This window comes from Macaca fascicularis, chromosome 8 (assembly GCF_037993035.2).
Source record: "Macaca fascicularis isolate 582-1 chromosome 8, T2T-MFA8v1.1".
Lineage (NCBI taxonomy): Eukaryota > Metazoa > Chordata > Mammalia > Primates > Cercopithecidae > Macaca > Macaca fascicularis.
In genome coordinates, this window is record NC_088382.1 from 48,655,331 (window position 1) to 48,671,090 (window position 15,760).

Below are 15,760 nucleotides of genomic sequence, written 5' to 3' on the forward strand. Positions count from 1 at the left end.
TAGCCCTCTAAGGGCTTCCAAATATCACTTTGCCAATTCCACAAGAACTGTCTTGACGAAAGGCTTCTTCAGGGGAAAGCTGTAATTCTGTGAGATGATTTCACAAAACACAAAGAAGTTTCTCAGAAAGCTTCTTTCTCTTTGTTATCGGAGGATATTTCCTTTGGCCCTATAGTCTTCAAAGGGATCCGAAATATCTGTTCTCAGATTCTACAGAAATAAGGCTAGCAAAGAGATCCACGAAGTACAGATGTAACTCTGTGAGATGAATGAACAGAACACTAAGCAGTTTCTCAGAAAGCTTCTTTCCAGATTTCATCTGAGGATATTTCCTTTTTCACCATAGCCCTCTATGGGCTTCCAAATATCACTTTGCCAATTCCACAAGAACTGTCTTAGCGAAAGGCTTCTTGAGGGGAAAGCTGTAACTCTGTGAGATGATTTCACAGAACACATAGGAGTTTCTCAGAAAGCTTCTTTCTCTTTGTTATCGGAAGATATTTCCTTTGGCCCTATAGTCTTCAAAGGGATCCGAAATATCTGTTCTCAGATTCCACAGAAATAAGGCTAGCAAAGAGATCCACGAAATACAGATGTAACTCTGTGAGTGGAAGTCACACGTCACAGAGCAGTTTCTCAGAAAGCTTCTTTCCAGATTTCATCTGAGGATATTTCCTTTTTCACCATACCCCTCTAAGGACTTCCAAATATCACTTTGCCAATTCCACAAGAACTGTCTTAGCGAAAGGCTTCTTGAGGGGAAAGCTGTACCTCTGTGAGATTATTTCACAGAACACAAAGAAGTTTCTCAGAAATCTTCTTTCTCTTTGTTATCGGAGGATATTTCCTTTGGCCCTATAGTCTTCAAAGGGATCCGAAATATCTGTTCTCAGATTCCACAGAAATAAGGCTAGCAAAGAGATCCACGAAATACAGATGTAACCCACTGAGATGAATGAACCGAACCCTAAGCAGTTTCTCTGAAAGCTTCTTTCCAGATTTCATCTGAGGATATTTCCTATATCACCGTAGACCTCTATGTGCTTCCAAATATCACTTTGCCAATTCCACAAGAACTGTCTTAGCGAAAGGCTTCTTGAGGGGAAAGCTGTAACTCTGTGAGATGATTTCACAGAACACCAGAAGTTTCTCAGAAAGCTTCTTTCTCTTTGTTATCGGAGGATATTTCCTTTGGCCCTATAGTCTTCAAAGGGATCCGAAATATCTGTTCTCAGATTCCACAGAAATAAGCCTAGCAAAGAGATCCACGAAATACATATGTAACTCTGTGAGTGGAAGTCACACGTCACAGAGCAGTTTCTCAGAAAGCTTCTTTCCAGATTTCATCTGAGGATATTTCCTTTTTCACCATAGCCCTCTAAGGGCTTCCAAATATCACTTTGCCAATTCCACAAGAACTGTCTTAGCGAAAGGATTCTTGAGGGGAAAGCTGTAACTCTGTGAGATGATTTCACAGAACACAAAGAAGTTTCTCAGAAAGCTTCTTTCTCTTTGTTATCGGAGGATATTTCCTTTGGCCCTATAGTCTTCAAAGGGATCCGAAATATCTGTTCTCAGATTCAGCAGAAATAAGGCTAGCAAAGAGATCCACGAAATACAGATGTAACTCTGTGAGATGAAGGAACAGAACACTGAGTAGTTTCTCAGAAAGCTTCTTTCCAGATTTCATCTGAGGATATTTCCTTTTTCACCATAGCCCTCTATGGGCTTCCAAATATCACTTTGCCAATTCCACAAGAACTGTCTTAGCGAAAGGCTTCTTGAGGGGAAAGCTGTAACTCTGTGAGATGATTTCGCAGAACACAAAGAAGTTTCTCAGAAAGCTTCTTTCTCTTTGTTATCGGAGGATATTTCCTTTGGCACTATAGTCTTCAAAGGGATCCGAAATATCTGTTCTCAGATTCCACAGAAATAAGGCTAGCAAAGAGATCCACGAAATACAGATGTAACTCTGTGAGTGGAAGTCACACATCACAGAGCAGTTTCTCAGAAAGCTTCTTTCCATATTTCATCTGAGGATATTTCCTTTTTCACCATAGCCCTCTATGGGCTTCCAAATATCACTTTGCCAATTCCACAAGAACTGTCTTAGCGAAAGGCTTCTTGAGGAGAATGCTGTAACTCTGTGAGATGATTTCACAGAACACAAAGAAGTTTCTCAGAAAGCTTCTTTCTCTTTGTTATCGGAGGATATTTCCTTTGTCCCTATAGTCTTCAAAGGGATCTGAAATATTTGTTCTCATTTTCCACAGAAATAAGGCTAGCAAAGAGATCCACGAAGTAAAGATGTAACTCTGCGAGTGGAAGTCACACATCACAGAGCAGTTTCTCAGAAAGCTTCTTTCCAGATTTCATCTGAGGATATTTCCCTTTTCACCATAGCCCTCTATGGGCTTCCAAATATCACTTTGCCAATTCCACAAGAACTGTCTTGACGAAAGGCTTCTTGAGGGGAAAGCTGTAATTCTGTGAGATGATATCACAAAACACAAAGAAGTTTCTCAGAAAGCTTCTTTCTCTTTGTTATCGGAGGATATTTCCTTTGGCCCTATAGTCTTCAAAGGGATCCGAAATATCTGTTCTCAGATTCCACAGAAATCAGGCTAGCAAGGAGATCCAGGAAATACAGATGTAACTCTGTGAGATGAATGAACAGAACACTAAGCAGTTTCTCAGAAACCATCTTTCCAGATTTCATCTGAGGATATTTCAGTTTTCACCATAACCCACTATGGGATTCCAAATATCACTTTGGCAATCCACAAGAACTGTCTTAGCGAAAGGTTTCTTGAGGGGAAAGGTGTAACTCTGTGAGATGATTTCACAGAACACAAAGAAGTTTCTCAGACAGCTTCTTTCTCTTTGTTATCGGAGGATATTTCCTTTGGCTCTATAGTCTTCAAAGGGATCCGAAATATCTGTTCTCAGATTCCACAGAAATAAGGCTAGCAAAGAGATCCACGAAATACAGATGTAACTCTGTGAGTGGAAGTCACACGTCACAGAGCAGTTTCTCAGAAAGCTTCTTTCCAGATTTCATCTGAGGATATTTCCTTTATCACCGTAGACCTCTATGTGCTTCCAAATATCACTTTGCCAATTCCACAAGAACTGTCTTAGCGAAAGGCTTCTTGAGGGGAAAGCTGTAACTCTGTGAGATGATTTCACAGAACACCAGAAGTTTCTCAGAAAGCTTCTTTCTCTTTGTTATCGGAGGATATTTCCTTTGGCCCTATAGTCTTCAAAGGGATCCGAAATATCTGTTCTCAGATTCCACAGAAATAAGCCTAGCAAAGAGATCCACGAAATACAGATGTAACTCTGTGAGTGGAAGTCACACATCACAGAGCAGTTTCTCAGAAATCTTCTTTCCAGATTTCATCTGAGGATATTTCCTTTTTCACCGTAGCCCTCTATGGGCTTCCAAATATCACTTTGCCAATTCCACAAGAACTGTCTTAGCGAAAGGCTTCTTGAGGAGAAAGCTGTAACTCTGTGAGATGATTTCACAGAACACATAGGAGTTTCTCAGAAAGCTTCTTTCTCTTTGTTATCAGAGGATATTTCCTTTGGCCCTATAGTCTTCAAAGGGATCCGAAATATCTGTTCTCAGATTCTCAGAAATAAGACTAGCAAAGAGATCCACGAAATACAGATGTTACTCTGTGAGTGGAAGTCACACATCACAGAGCGGTTTCTCAGAAAGCTTCTTTCCAGATTTCATCTGAGGATATTTCCTTTTTCACCATAGCCCTCTATGGGCTTCCAAATATCACTTTGCCAATTCCACAAGAACTGTCTTAGCAAAGGCTACTTGAGGGGAAAGCTGTAACTCTGTGAGATGATTTCGCAGAACACAAAGAAGTTTCTCAGAAAGCTTCTTTCTCTTTGTTATCGGAGGATATTTCCTTTGGCCCTATTGTCTTCAAAGGGATTCGAAATATCTGTTCTCAGATTCCACAGAAATAAGGTTAGCAAAGAGATCCACGAAATACAGATGTAACTCTGTGAGTGGAAGTCACACGTCACAGAGCAGTTTCTCAGAAAGCTTCTTTCCAGATTTCATCTGAGGATATTTCCTTTTTCACCATAGCCCTCTAAGGGCTTCCAAATATCACTTTGCCAATTCCACAAGAACTGTCTTAGCGAAAGGATTCTTGAGGGGAAAGCTGTAACTCTGTGAGATGATTTCACAGAACACAAAGAAGTTTCTCAGAAAGCTTCTTTCTCTTTGTTATCGGAGGATATTTCCTTTGGCCCTATAGTCTTCAAAGGGATCCAAAATATCTGTTCTCAGATTCAGCAGAAATAAGGCTAGCAAAGAGATCCACGAAAAACAGATGTAACTCTGTGAGATGAAGGAACAGAACACTGAGCAGTTTCTCAGAAAGCTTCTTTCCAGATTTCATCTGAGGATATTTCCTTTTTCACCATAGACCTCTATGGGCTTCCAAATATCACTTTGACAATTCCACAAGAACTGTCTTATCGAAAGGCTTCTTGAGGGGAAAGCTGTAACTCTGTGAGATGATTTCGCAGAACACAAAGAAGTTTCTCAGAAAGCTTCTTTCTCTTTGTTATCGGAGGATATTTCCTTTGGCACTATAGTCTTCAAAGGGATCCGAAATATCTGTTCTCAGATTCCACAGAAATCAGGCTAGCAAGGAGATCCAGGAAATACAGATATAACTCTGTGAGATGAATGAACAGAACACTAAGCAGTTTCTCAGAAACCATCTTTCCAGATTTCATCTGAGGATATTTCAGTTTTCACCATAACCCTCTATGGGATTCCAAATATCACTTTGGCAATCCACAAGAACTGTCTTAGCGAAAGGTTTCTTGAGGGGAAAGCTGTAACTCTGTGAGATGATTTCACAGAACACAAAGAAGTTTCTCAGACAGCTTCTTTCTCTTTGTTATCGGAGGATATTTCCTTTGGCCCTATAGTCTTCAAAGGGATCCGAAATATCTGTTCTCAGATTCCACAGAAAGAAGGCTAGCAAAGAGATCCACGAAGTACAGATGTAACTCTGCGAGTGGAAGTCACACATCACAGAGCAGTTTCTCAGAAAGCTTGTTTCCAAATTTCATCTGAGGATATTTCCTTTTTCACCATAGCCCTCTAAGGGCTTCCAAATATCACTTTGCCAATTCCACAAGAACTGTCTTGACGAAAGGCTTCTTCAGGGGAAAGCTGTAATTCTGTGAGATGATTTCACAAAACACAAAGAAGTTTCTCTGAAAGCTTCTTTCTCTTTGTTATCGGAGGATATTTCCTTTGGCCCTATAGTCTTCAAAGGGATCCGAAATATCTGTTCTCAGATTCCACAGAAATAAGGCTAGCAAAGAGATCCACGAAATACAGATGTAACCCACTGAGATGAATGAACAGAACCCTAAGCAGTTTCTCTGAAAGCTTCTTTCCAGATTTCATCTGAGGATATTTCCTATATCACCGTAGACCTCTATGTGCTTCCAAATATCACTTTGCCAATTCCACAAGAACTGTCTTACCGAAAGGCTTCTTGAGGGGAAAGCTGTAACTCTGTGAGATGATTTCACAGAACACCAGAAGTTTCTCAGAAAGCTTCTTTCTCTTTGTTATCGGAGGATATTTCCTTTGGCCCTATAGTCTTCAAAGGGATCCGAAATATCTGTTCTCAGATTCCACAGAAATAAGCCTAGCAAAGAGATCCACGAAATACATATGTAACTCTGTGAGTGGAAGTCACACGTCACAGAGCAGTTTCTCAGAAAGCTTCTTTCCAGATTTCATCTGAGGATATTTCCTTTTTCACCATAGCCCTCTAAGGGCTTCCAAATATCACTTTGCCAATTCCACAAGAACTGTCTTAGCGAAAGGATTCTTGAGGGGAAAGCTGTAACTCTGTGAGATTATTTCACAGAACACAAAGAAGTTTCTCATAAAGCTTCTTTCTCTTTGTTATCGGAGGATATTTCCTTTGGCCCTATAGTCTTCAAAGGGATCCGAAATATCTGTTCTCAGATTCAGCAGAAATAAGGCTAGCAAAGAGATCCACGAAATACAGATGTAACTCTGTGAGATGAAGGAACAGAACACTGAGTAGTTTCTCAGAAAGCTTCTTTCCAGATTTCATCTGAGGATATTTCCTTTTTCACCATAGCCCTCTATGGGCTTCCAAATATCACTTTGCCAATTCCACAAGAACTGTCTTAGCGAAAGGCTTCTTGAGGGGAAAGCTGTAACTCTGTGAGATGATTTCGCAGAACACAAAGAAGTTTCTCAGAAAGCTTCTTTCTCTTTGTTATCGGAGGATATTTCCTTTGGCACTATAGTCTTCAAAGGGATCCGAAATATCTGTTCTCAGATTCCACAGAAATAAGGCTAGCAAAGAGATCCACGAAATACAGATGTAACTCTGTGAGTGGAAGTCACACATCACAGAGCAGTTTCTCAGAAAGCTTCTTTCCAGATTTCATCTGAGGATATTTCCTTTTTCACCATAGCCCTCTATGGGCTTCCAAATATCACTTTGCCAATTCCACAAGAACTGTCTTAGCGAAAGGCTTCTTGAGGAGAATGCTGTAACTCTGTGAGATGATTTCACAGAACACAAAGAAGTTTCTCAGAAAGCTTCTTTCTCTTTGTTATCGGAGGATATTTCCTTTGTCCCTATAGTCTTCAAAGGGATCTGAAATATTTGTTCTCATTTTCCACAGAAATAAGGCTAGCAAAGAGATCCACGAAATACAGATGTAACTCTGCGAGTGGAAGTCACACATCACAGAGCAGTTTCTCAGAAAGCTTCTTTCCAGATTTCATCTGAGGATATTTCCCTTTTCACCATAGCCCTCTATGGGCTTCCAAATATCACTTTGCCAATTCCACAAGAACTGTCTTGACGAAAGGCTTCTTGAGGGGAAAGCTGTAATTCTGTGAGATGATATCACAAAACACAAAGAAGTTTCTCAGAAAGCTTCTTTCTCTTTGTTATCGGAGGATATTTCCTTTGGCCCTATAGTCTTCAAAGGGATCCGAAATATCTGTTCTCAGATTCCACAGAAATAAGGTTAGCAAAGAGATCCACGAAATACAGATGTAACTCTGTGAGATGAATGAACAGAACACTAAGCAGTTTCTCAAAAAGCTTCTTTCCAGATTTCATCTGTGGATATTTCCTTTTTCACCATAGCCCTTTATGGGCTTCCAAATATCACTTTGCCAATTCCACAAGAACTGTCTTAGCGAAAGGCTTCATGAGGGGAAAGCTGTAACTCTGTGAGATGATTTCACAGAACACAAAGAAGTTTCTCAGAAAGCTTCTTTCTCTTTGTTATCGGAGGATATTTCCTTTGGCCCTAGAGTCTTCAAAGGGATCCGAAAAATCTGTTCTCAGATTCCACATAAATAAGGCTAGCAAAGAGATCCACGAAATACAGATGTAACTCTGTGAGTGGAAGTCACACATCACAGAGCAGTTTCTCAGAAAGCCTCTTTCCAGATTTCATCTGAGGATATTTCCTTTTTCACCATAGCCCTCTATGGTCTTCCAAATATCACTTTGCCAATTACACAAGAACTGTCTAAGCAAAAGGCTTCTTGAGGGGAAAGCTGTAACTCTGTGAGATGATTTCACAGAACACAAAGAAGTTTCTCAGAAAGCTTCTTTCTCTTTGTTATCGGAGGATATTTCCTTTGGCCCTATAGTCTTCAAATGGATCCGACATATCTGTTCTCAGATTCCACAGAAATAAGGCTAGCAAAGAGATCCACGAAATACAGATGTAACTCTGTGAGTGGAAGTCTCACATCACAGAGCAGGTTCTCAGAAATCTTCTTTCCAGATTTCATCTGAGGATATTTCCTTTTTCACCATAGCCCTCTATGGGCTTCCAAATATGACTTTGCCAATTCCACAAGAACTGTCTTAGCGAAAGGCTTCTTGAGGAGAAAGCTGTAACTCTGTGACATGATTTCACGGAACACATAGGAGTTTCTCAGAAAGCTTCTTTCTCTTTGTTATCGGATTATATTTCCTTTGGCACTATAATCTTCAAAGGGATCCGAAATATCTGCTCTCAGATTACACAGAAATCAGGCTAGCAAAGAGATCCACGAAATACAGATGTAACCCAGTGAGATGAATGAACAGAACACTAAGCAGTTTCTCAGAAAGCTTCTTTCCAGATTTCATCTGAGGATATTTCCTTTATCACCATAGACCTCTATGTGCTTCCAAATATCACTTTGCCAATTCCACAAGAACTGACTTAGCGAAAGGCTTCTTGAGGGGAAAGCTGTAACTCTGTGAGATGATTTCACAGAACACAAAGAAGTTTCTAAGAAAGCTTCTTTCTCTTTGTTGTCGGAGTATATTTCCTTTGGCCCTATATTCTTCAAAGGGATCCGAAATATCTGTTCTAAGATTCCACAGAAATAAGGCTAGCAAAGAGATCCACGAAATACAGATGTAACCCTGTGAGTGGAAGTCACACATCACAGAGCAGTTTCTCAGAAAGCCTCTTTCCATATTTCATCTGAGGATATATCCTTTTTCACCATAGCCCTCTATGGGCTTCCAAATATCACTTTGGCAATTCCACAAGAACTGTCTTAGCGAAAGGATTCTTGAGGGGAAAGCTGTAACTCTGTGAGATGATTTCACAGAACACAAAGAAGTTTCTCAGAAAGCTTCTTTCCATTTGTTATCGGAGGATATTTCCTTTGGCCCTATAGTCTTCAAAGGGATCCGAAACATCTGTTCTTAGATTCAGCAGAAATAAGGCTAGCAAAGAGATCCACGAAATACAGATGTAACACTGTGAGATGAAGGAACAGAACACTGAGCAGTTTCTCAGAAAGCTTCTTTCCAGATTTCATCTGAGGATATTTCCTTTTTCACCATAGACCTCTATGGGCTTCCAAATATCATTTTGCCAATTCCACAAGAACTGTCTTAGCGAAAGGCTTCTTTAGGGGAAAGCTCTAACTCTGTGAGATGATTTCACAGAACACAAAGAAGTTTCTCAGAAAGCTTCTTTGTCTTTGTTACAGGAGGATATTTCCTTTGGCCCTAGCGTCTTCAAAGGGATGCGAAATATCTGTTCTCAGATTCCACAGAAATAAGGCTAGCAAAGAGATCCACGAAATACAGATGTAACTCTGTGAGTGGAAGTCACACATCACAGAGCAGTTTCTCAGAAAGCTTCTTTTCAGATTTCATCTGAGGATATTTCCTTTTTCACCATAGCCCTCTATGGGCTTCCAAATATCACTTTGCCAATTCCACAAGAACTGTCTTAGCGAAAGGCTTCTTGAGGGGAAAGCTGTAACTCTGTGAGATGATTTCACAGAACACATAGGAGTTTCTCAGAAAGCTTCTTTCTCTTTGTTATCGGAGGATATTTCCTTTGGCCCTATAGTCTTCAAAGGGATCCGAAATATCTGTTCTCAGATTCCACAGAAATCAGGCTAGCAAGGAGATCCAGGAAATACAGATGTAACTCTGTGAGATGAATGAACAGAACACTAAGCAGTTTCTCAGAAACCATCTTTCCAGATTTCATCTGAGGATATTTCAGTTTTCACCATAACCCTCTATGGGATTCCAAATATCACTTTGGCAATCCACAAGAACTGTCTTAGCGAAAGGTTTCTTGAGGGGAAAGCTGTAACTCTGTGAGATGATTTCACAGAACACAAAGAAGTTTCTCAGACAGCTTCTTTCTCTTTGTTATCGGAGGATATTTCCTTTGGCCCTATAGTCTTCAAAGGGATCCGAAATATCTGTTCTCAGATTCCACAGCAATAAGGCTAGCAAAGAGATCCACGAAATACAGATGTAACTCTGTGAGTGGAAGTCACACGTCACAGAGCAGTTTCTCAGAAAGCTTCTTTCCAGATTTCATCTGAGGATATTTCCTTTTTCACCATAGCCCTCCATGGGCTTCCAAATATCACTTTGCCAATTCCACAAGAACTGTCTTAGCAAAGGCTTCTTGAGGGGAAAGCTGTAACTCTGTGAGATGATTTCGCAGAACACAAAGAAGTTTCTCAGAAAGCTTCTTTCTCTTTGTTATCGGAGGATATTTCCTTTGGCCCTATTGTCTTCAAAGGGATCCGAAATATCTGTTCTCAGATTCCACAGAAATAAGGCTAGGAAAGAGATCCACGAAATACATATGTAACTCTGTGAGTGGAAGTCACACGTCACAGAGCAGTTTCTCAGAAAGCTTCTTTCCAGATTTCATCTGAGGATATTTCCTTTTTCACCATAGCCCTCTAAGGGCTTCCAAATATCACTTTGCCAATTCCACAAGAACTGTCTTAGCGAAAGGCTTCTTGAGGGGAAAGCTGTAACTCTGTGAGATGATTTCACAGAACACAAAGAAGTTTCTCAGAAAGCTTCTTTCTCTTTGTTATCGGAGGATATTTCCTTTGGCCCTATAGTCTTCAAAGGGATCCGAAATATCTGTTCTCAGATTCCACAGAAATCAGGCTAGCAAGGAAATCCACGAAATACAGATGTAACACTGTGAGATGAATGAACAGAACACTAAGCAGTTTCTCACAAACCTTCTTTCCAGATTTCATCTGAGGATATTTCCTTTTTCACCATAACCCTCTATGGGCTCCCAAATATCACTTTGGCAATCCACAAGAACTGTCTTAGCGAAAGGCTTCTTGAGGGGAAAGCTGTAACTCTGTGAGATGATTTCACAGAACACAAAGAAGTTTCTCAGACAGCTTCTTTCTCTTTGTTGTCGGAGTATATTTCCTTTGGCCCTATAGTCTTCAAAGGGATCCGAAATATCTGTTCTCAGATTCCACAGAAATAAGGCTAGCAAAGAGATCCACGAAATACAGATGTAACTCTGTGAGTGGAAGTCACACATCACCGAGCAGTTTCTCAGAAAGCTTCTTTCCAGATTTCATCTGAGGATATTTCCTTTTTCACCATAGCCCTCTACGGGCTTCCAAATATCACTTTGCCAATTCCACAAGAACTGTCTTAACGAAAGGCTTCTGGAGGGGAAAGCTGTAACTCTGTGAGATGATTTCACAGAACACAAAGAAGTTTCTCAGACAGCTTCTTTCTCTTTGTTATCGGAGTATATTTCCTTTGGCCCTATATTCTTCAAAGGGATCCGAAATATCTGTTCTCGGATTCCACAGAAATAAGGCTAGCAAAGAGATCCACGAAATACAGATGTAACCCTGTGAGTGGAAGTCACACATCACAGACCAGTTTCTCAGAAAGCCTCTTTCCAGATTTCATCTGAGGATATATCCTTTTTCACCATAGCCCTCTATTGGCTTCCAAATATCACTTTGGCAATTCCTCAAGAACTGTCTTAGCGAAAGGATTCTTGAGGGGAAAGCTGTAACTCTGTGAGATGATTTCACAGAACACAAAGAAGTTTCTCAGAAAGCTTCTTTCTCTTTGTTATCGGAGGATATTTCCTTTGGCCCTATAGTCTTCAAAGGGATCCGAAATATCTGTTCTCAGATTCAGCAGAAATAAGGCTAGCAAAGAGATCCACGAAATACAGATGTAACTCTGTGAGATGAAGGAACAGAACACTGAGCAGTTTCTCAGAAAGCTTCTTTCCAGATTTCATCTGAGCATATTTCCTTTTTCACCATAGACCTCTATGGGCTTCCAAATATCACTTTGCCAATTCCACAAGAACTGTCTTAGCGAAAGGCTTCTTGAGGGGAAAGCTGTAACTCTGTGAGATGATTTCGCAGAACACAAAGAAGTTTCTCAGAAAGCTTCTTTCTCTTTGTTATCGGAGGATATTTCCTTTGGCACTATAGTCTTCAAAGGGATCCGAAATATCTGTTCTCAGATTCCACAGAAATAAGGCTAGCAAAGAGATCCACGAAATACAGATGTAACCCTGTGAGTGGAAGTCACACATCACAGAGCAGTTTCTCAGAAAGCTTCTTTCCATATTTCATCTGAGGATATTTCCTTTTTCACCATAGCCCTCTATGGGCTTCCAAATATCACTTTGCCAATTCCACAAGAACTGTCTTAGCGAAAGGCTTCTTGAGGAGAATGCTGTAACTCTGTGAGATGATTTCACAGAACACAAAGAAGTTTCTCAGAAAGCTTCTTTCTCTTTGTTATCGGAGGATATTTCCTTTGTCCCTATAGTCTTCAAAGGGATCTGAAATATTTGTTCTCATTTTCCACAGAAATAAGAATAGCAAAGAGATCCACGAAGTACAGATGTAACTCTGCGAGTTGAAGTCACACATCACAGAGCAGTTTCTCAGAAAGCTTCTTTCCAGATTTCATCTGAGGATATTTCCTTTTTCACCATAGCCCTCTATGGGCTTCCAAATATCACTTTGCCAATTCCCCAAGAACTGTCTTGACGAAAGGCTTCTTGAGGGGAAAGCTGTAATTCTGTGAGATGATATCACAAACCACAAAGAAGTTTCTCAGAAAGCTTCTTTCTCTTTGTTATCGGAGGATATTTCCTTTGGCCCTATAGTCTTCAAAGGGATCCGAAATATCTGTTCTCAGATTCCACAGAAATAAGGTTAGCAAAGAGATCCACGAAATACAGATGTAACTCTGTGAGATAAATGAACAGAACACTAAGCAGTTTCGCAGAAAGCTTCTTTCCAGATTTCATCTGTGGATATTTCCTTTTTCACCATAGCCCTTTATGGGCTTCCAAATATCACTTTGCCAATTCCACAAGAACTGTCTTAGCGAAAGGCTTCTTGAGGGGAAAGCTGTAACTCTGTGAGATGATTTCACAGAACACAAAGAAGTTTCTCAGAAAGCTTCTTTCTCTTTGTTATCGGAGGATATTTCCTTTGTCCCTAGAGTCTTCAAAGGGATCCGAAAAATCTGTTCTCAGATTCCACATAAATAAGGCTAGCAAAGAGATCCACGAAATACAGATGTAACTCTGTGAGTGGAAGTCACACATCACAGAGCAGTTTCTCAGAAAGCCTCTTTCCAGATTTCATCTGAGGATATTTCCTTTTTCACCATAGCCATCTATGGTCTTCCAAATATCACTTTGCCAATTACACAAGAACTGTCTTAGCGAAAGGCTTCTTGAGGGGAAAGCTGTAACTCTGTGAGATGATTTCACAGAACACAAAGAAGTTTCTCAGAAAGCTTCTTTCTCTTTGTTGTCGGAGTATATTTCCTTTGGCCCTATATTCTTCAAAGGGATCCGAAATATCTGTTCTAAGATTCCACAGAAATAGGGCTAGCAAAGAGATCCACGAAATACAGATGTAACCCTGTGAGTGGAAGTCACACATCACAGAGCAGTTTCTCAGAAAGCCTCTTTCCATATTTCATCTGAGGATATATCCTTTTTCACCATAGCCCTCTATGGGCTTCCAAATATAACTTTGTTAATTCCACAAGAACTGTCTTAGCGAAAGGATTCTTGAGGGGAAAGCTGTAACTCTGTGAGATGATTTCACAGAACACAAAGAAGTTTCTCAGAAAGCTTCTTTCTCTTTGTTATCGGAGGATATTTCCTTTGGCCCTATAGTCTTCAAAGGGATCCGAAATATCTGTTCTTAGATTCAGCAGAAATAAGGCTAGCAAAGAGATCCACGAAATACAGATGTAACACTGTGAGATGAAGGAACAGAACACTGAGCAGTTTCTCAGAAAGCTTCTTTCCAGATTTCATCTGAGGATATTTCCTTTTTCACCATAGACCTCTATGGGCTTCCAAATATCATTTTGCCAATTCCACAAGAACTGTCTTAGCGAAAGGCTTCTTTAGGGGAAAGCTCTAACTCTGTGAGATGATTTCACAGAACACAAAGAAGTTTCTCAGAAAGCTTCTTTGTCTTTGTTACAGGAGGATATTTCCTTTGGCCCTAGCGTCTTCAAAGGGATCCGAAATATCTGTTCTCAGATTCCACAGAAATAAGGCTAGCAAAGAGATCCACGAAATACAGATGTAACTCTGTGAGTGGAAGTCACACATCACAGAGCAGTTTCTCAGAAAGCTTCTTTTCAGATTTCATCTGAGGATATTTCCTTTTTCACCATAGCCCTCTATGGGCTTCCAAATATCACTTTGCCAATTCCACAAGAACTGTCTTAGCGAAAGGCTTCTTGAGGGGAAAGCTGTAACTCTGTGAGATGATTTCACAGAACACATAGGAGTTTCTCAGAAAGTTTCTTTCTCTTTGTTATCGGAAGATATTTCCTTTGGCCCTATAGTCTTCAAAGGGATCCGAAATATCTGTTCTCAGATTCCACAGAAATAAGGCTAGCAAAGAGATCCACGAAATACAGATGTAACTCTGTGAGTGGAAGTCACACGTCACAGAGCAGTTTCTCAGAAACTTCTTTCCAGATTTCATCTGAGGATATTTCCTTTTTCACCATACCCCTCTAAGGACTTCAAATATCACTTTGCCAATTCCACAAGAACTGTCTTAGCGAAAGGCTTCTTGAGGGGAAAGCTGTAACTCTGTGAGATGATTTCACAGAACACAAAGAAGTTTCTCAGAAAGCTTCTTTCTCTTTGTTATCGGAGGATATTTCCTTTGGCCCTATAGTCTTCAAAGGGATCCGAAATATCCGTTCTCAGATTCCACAGAAATCAGGCTAGCAAGGAGATCCAGGAAATACAGATGTAACTCTGTGAGATGAATGAACAGAACACTAAGCAGTTTCTCAGAAACCATCTTTCCAGATTTCATCTGAGGATATTTCAGTTTTCACCGTAACCCACTATGGGATTACAAATATCACTTTGGCAATCCACAAGAACTGTCTTAGCGAAAGGTTTCTTGAGGGGAAAGCTGTAACTCTGTGAGATGATTTCACAGAACACAAAGAAGTTTCTCAGACAGCTTCTTTCTCTTTGTTATCGGAGGATATTTCCTTTGGCCCTATAGTCTTCAAAGGGATCCGAAATATCTGTTCTCAGATTCCACAGAAATAAGGCTAGCAAAGAGATCCACGAAATACAGATGTAACTCTGTGAGTGGAAGTCACACGTCACAGAGCAGTTTCTCAGAAAGCTTCTTTCCAGATTTCATCTGAGGATATTTCCTTTTTCACCATAGCCCTCTAAGGGCTTCCAAATATCACTTTGCCAATTCCACAAGAACTGTGTTAGCGAAAGGGTTCTTGAGGGGAAAGCTGTAACTCTGTGAGATGATTTCACAGAACACAAAGAAGTTTCTCAGAAAGCTTCTTTCTCTTTGTTAACGGAGGGTATTTCCTTTGGCCCTATAGTCTTCAAAGGGATCCGAAATATCTGTTCTCAGATACCACAGAAATCAGGCTAGCAAGGAGATCCACGAAATACAGATGTAACTCTGTGAGATGAATGAACAGAACACTAAGCAGTTTCTCAGAAACCTTCTTTCCAGATTTCATCTGAGGATATTTCCTTTTTCACCATAACCCTCTAAGGGCTCCCAAATATCACTTTGGCAATCCAAAAGAACTGTCTTAGCGAAAGGCTTCTTGAGGGGAAAGCTGTAACTCTGTGAGATGATTTCACAGAACACAAAGAAGTTTCTCAGACAGCTTCTTTCTCTTTGTTATCGGAGGATATTTCCCTTGGCCCTATAGTCTTCAAAGGGATCCGAAATATCTGTTCTCAGATTCCACAGAAATAAGGCTAGCAAAGAGATCCACGAAATACAGATGTAACTCTGTGAGTGGAAGTCACACATCACAGAGCAGTTTCTCAGAAAGCTTCTTTCCAGATGTCATCTGAGGATATTTCCTTTTTC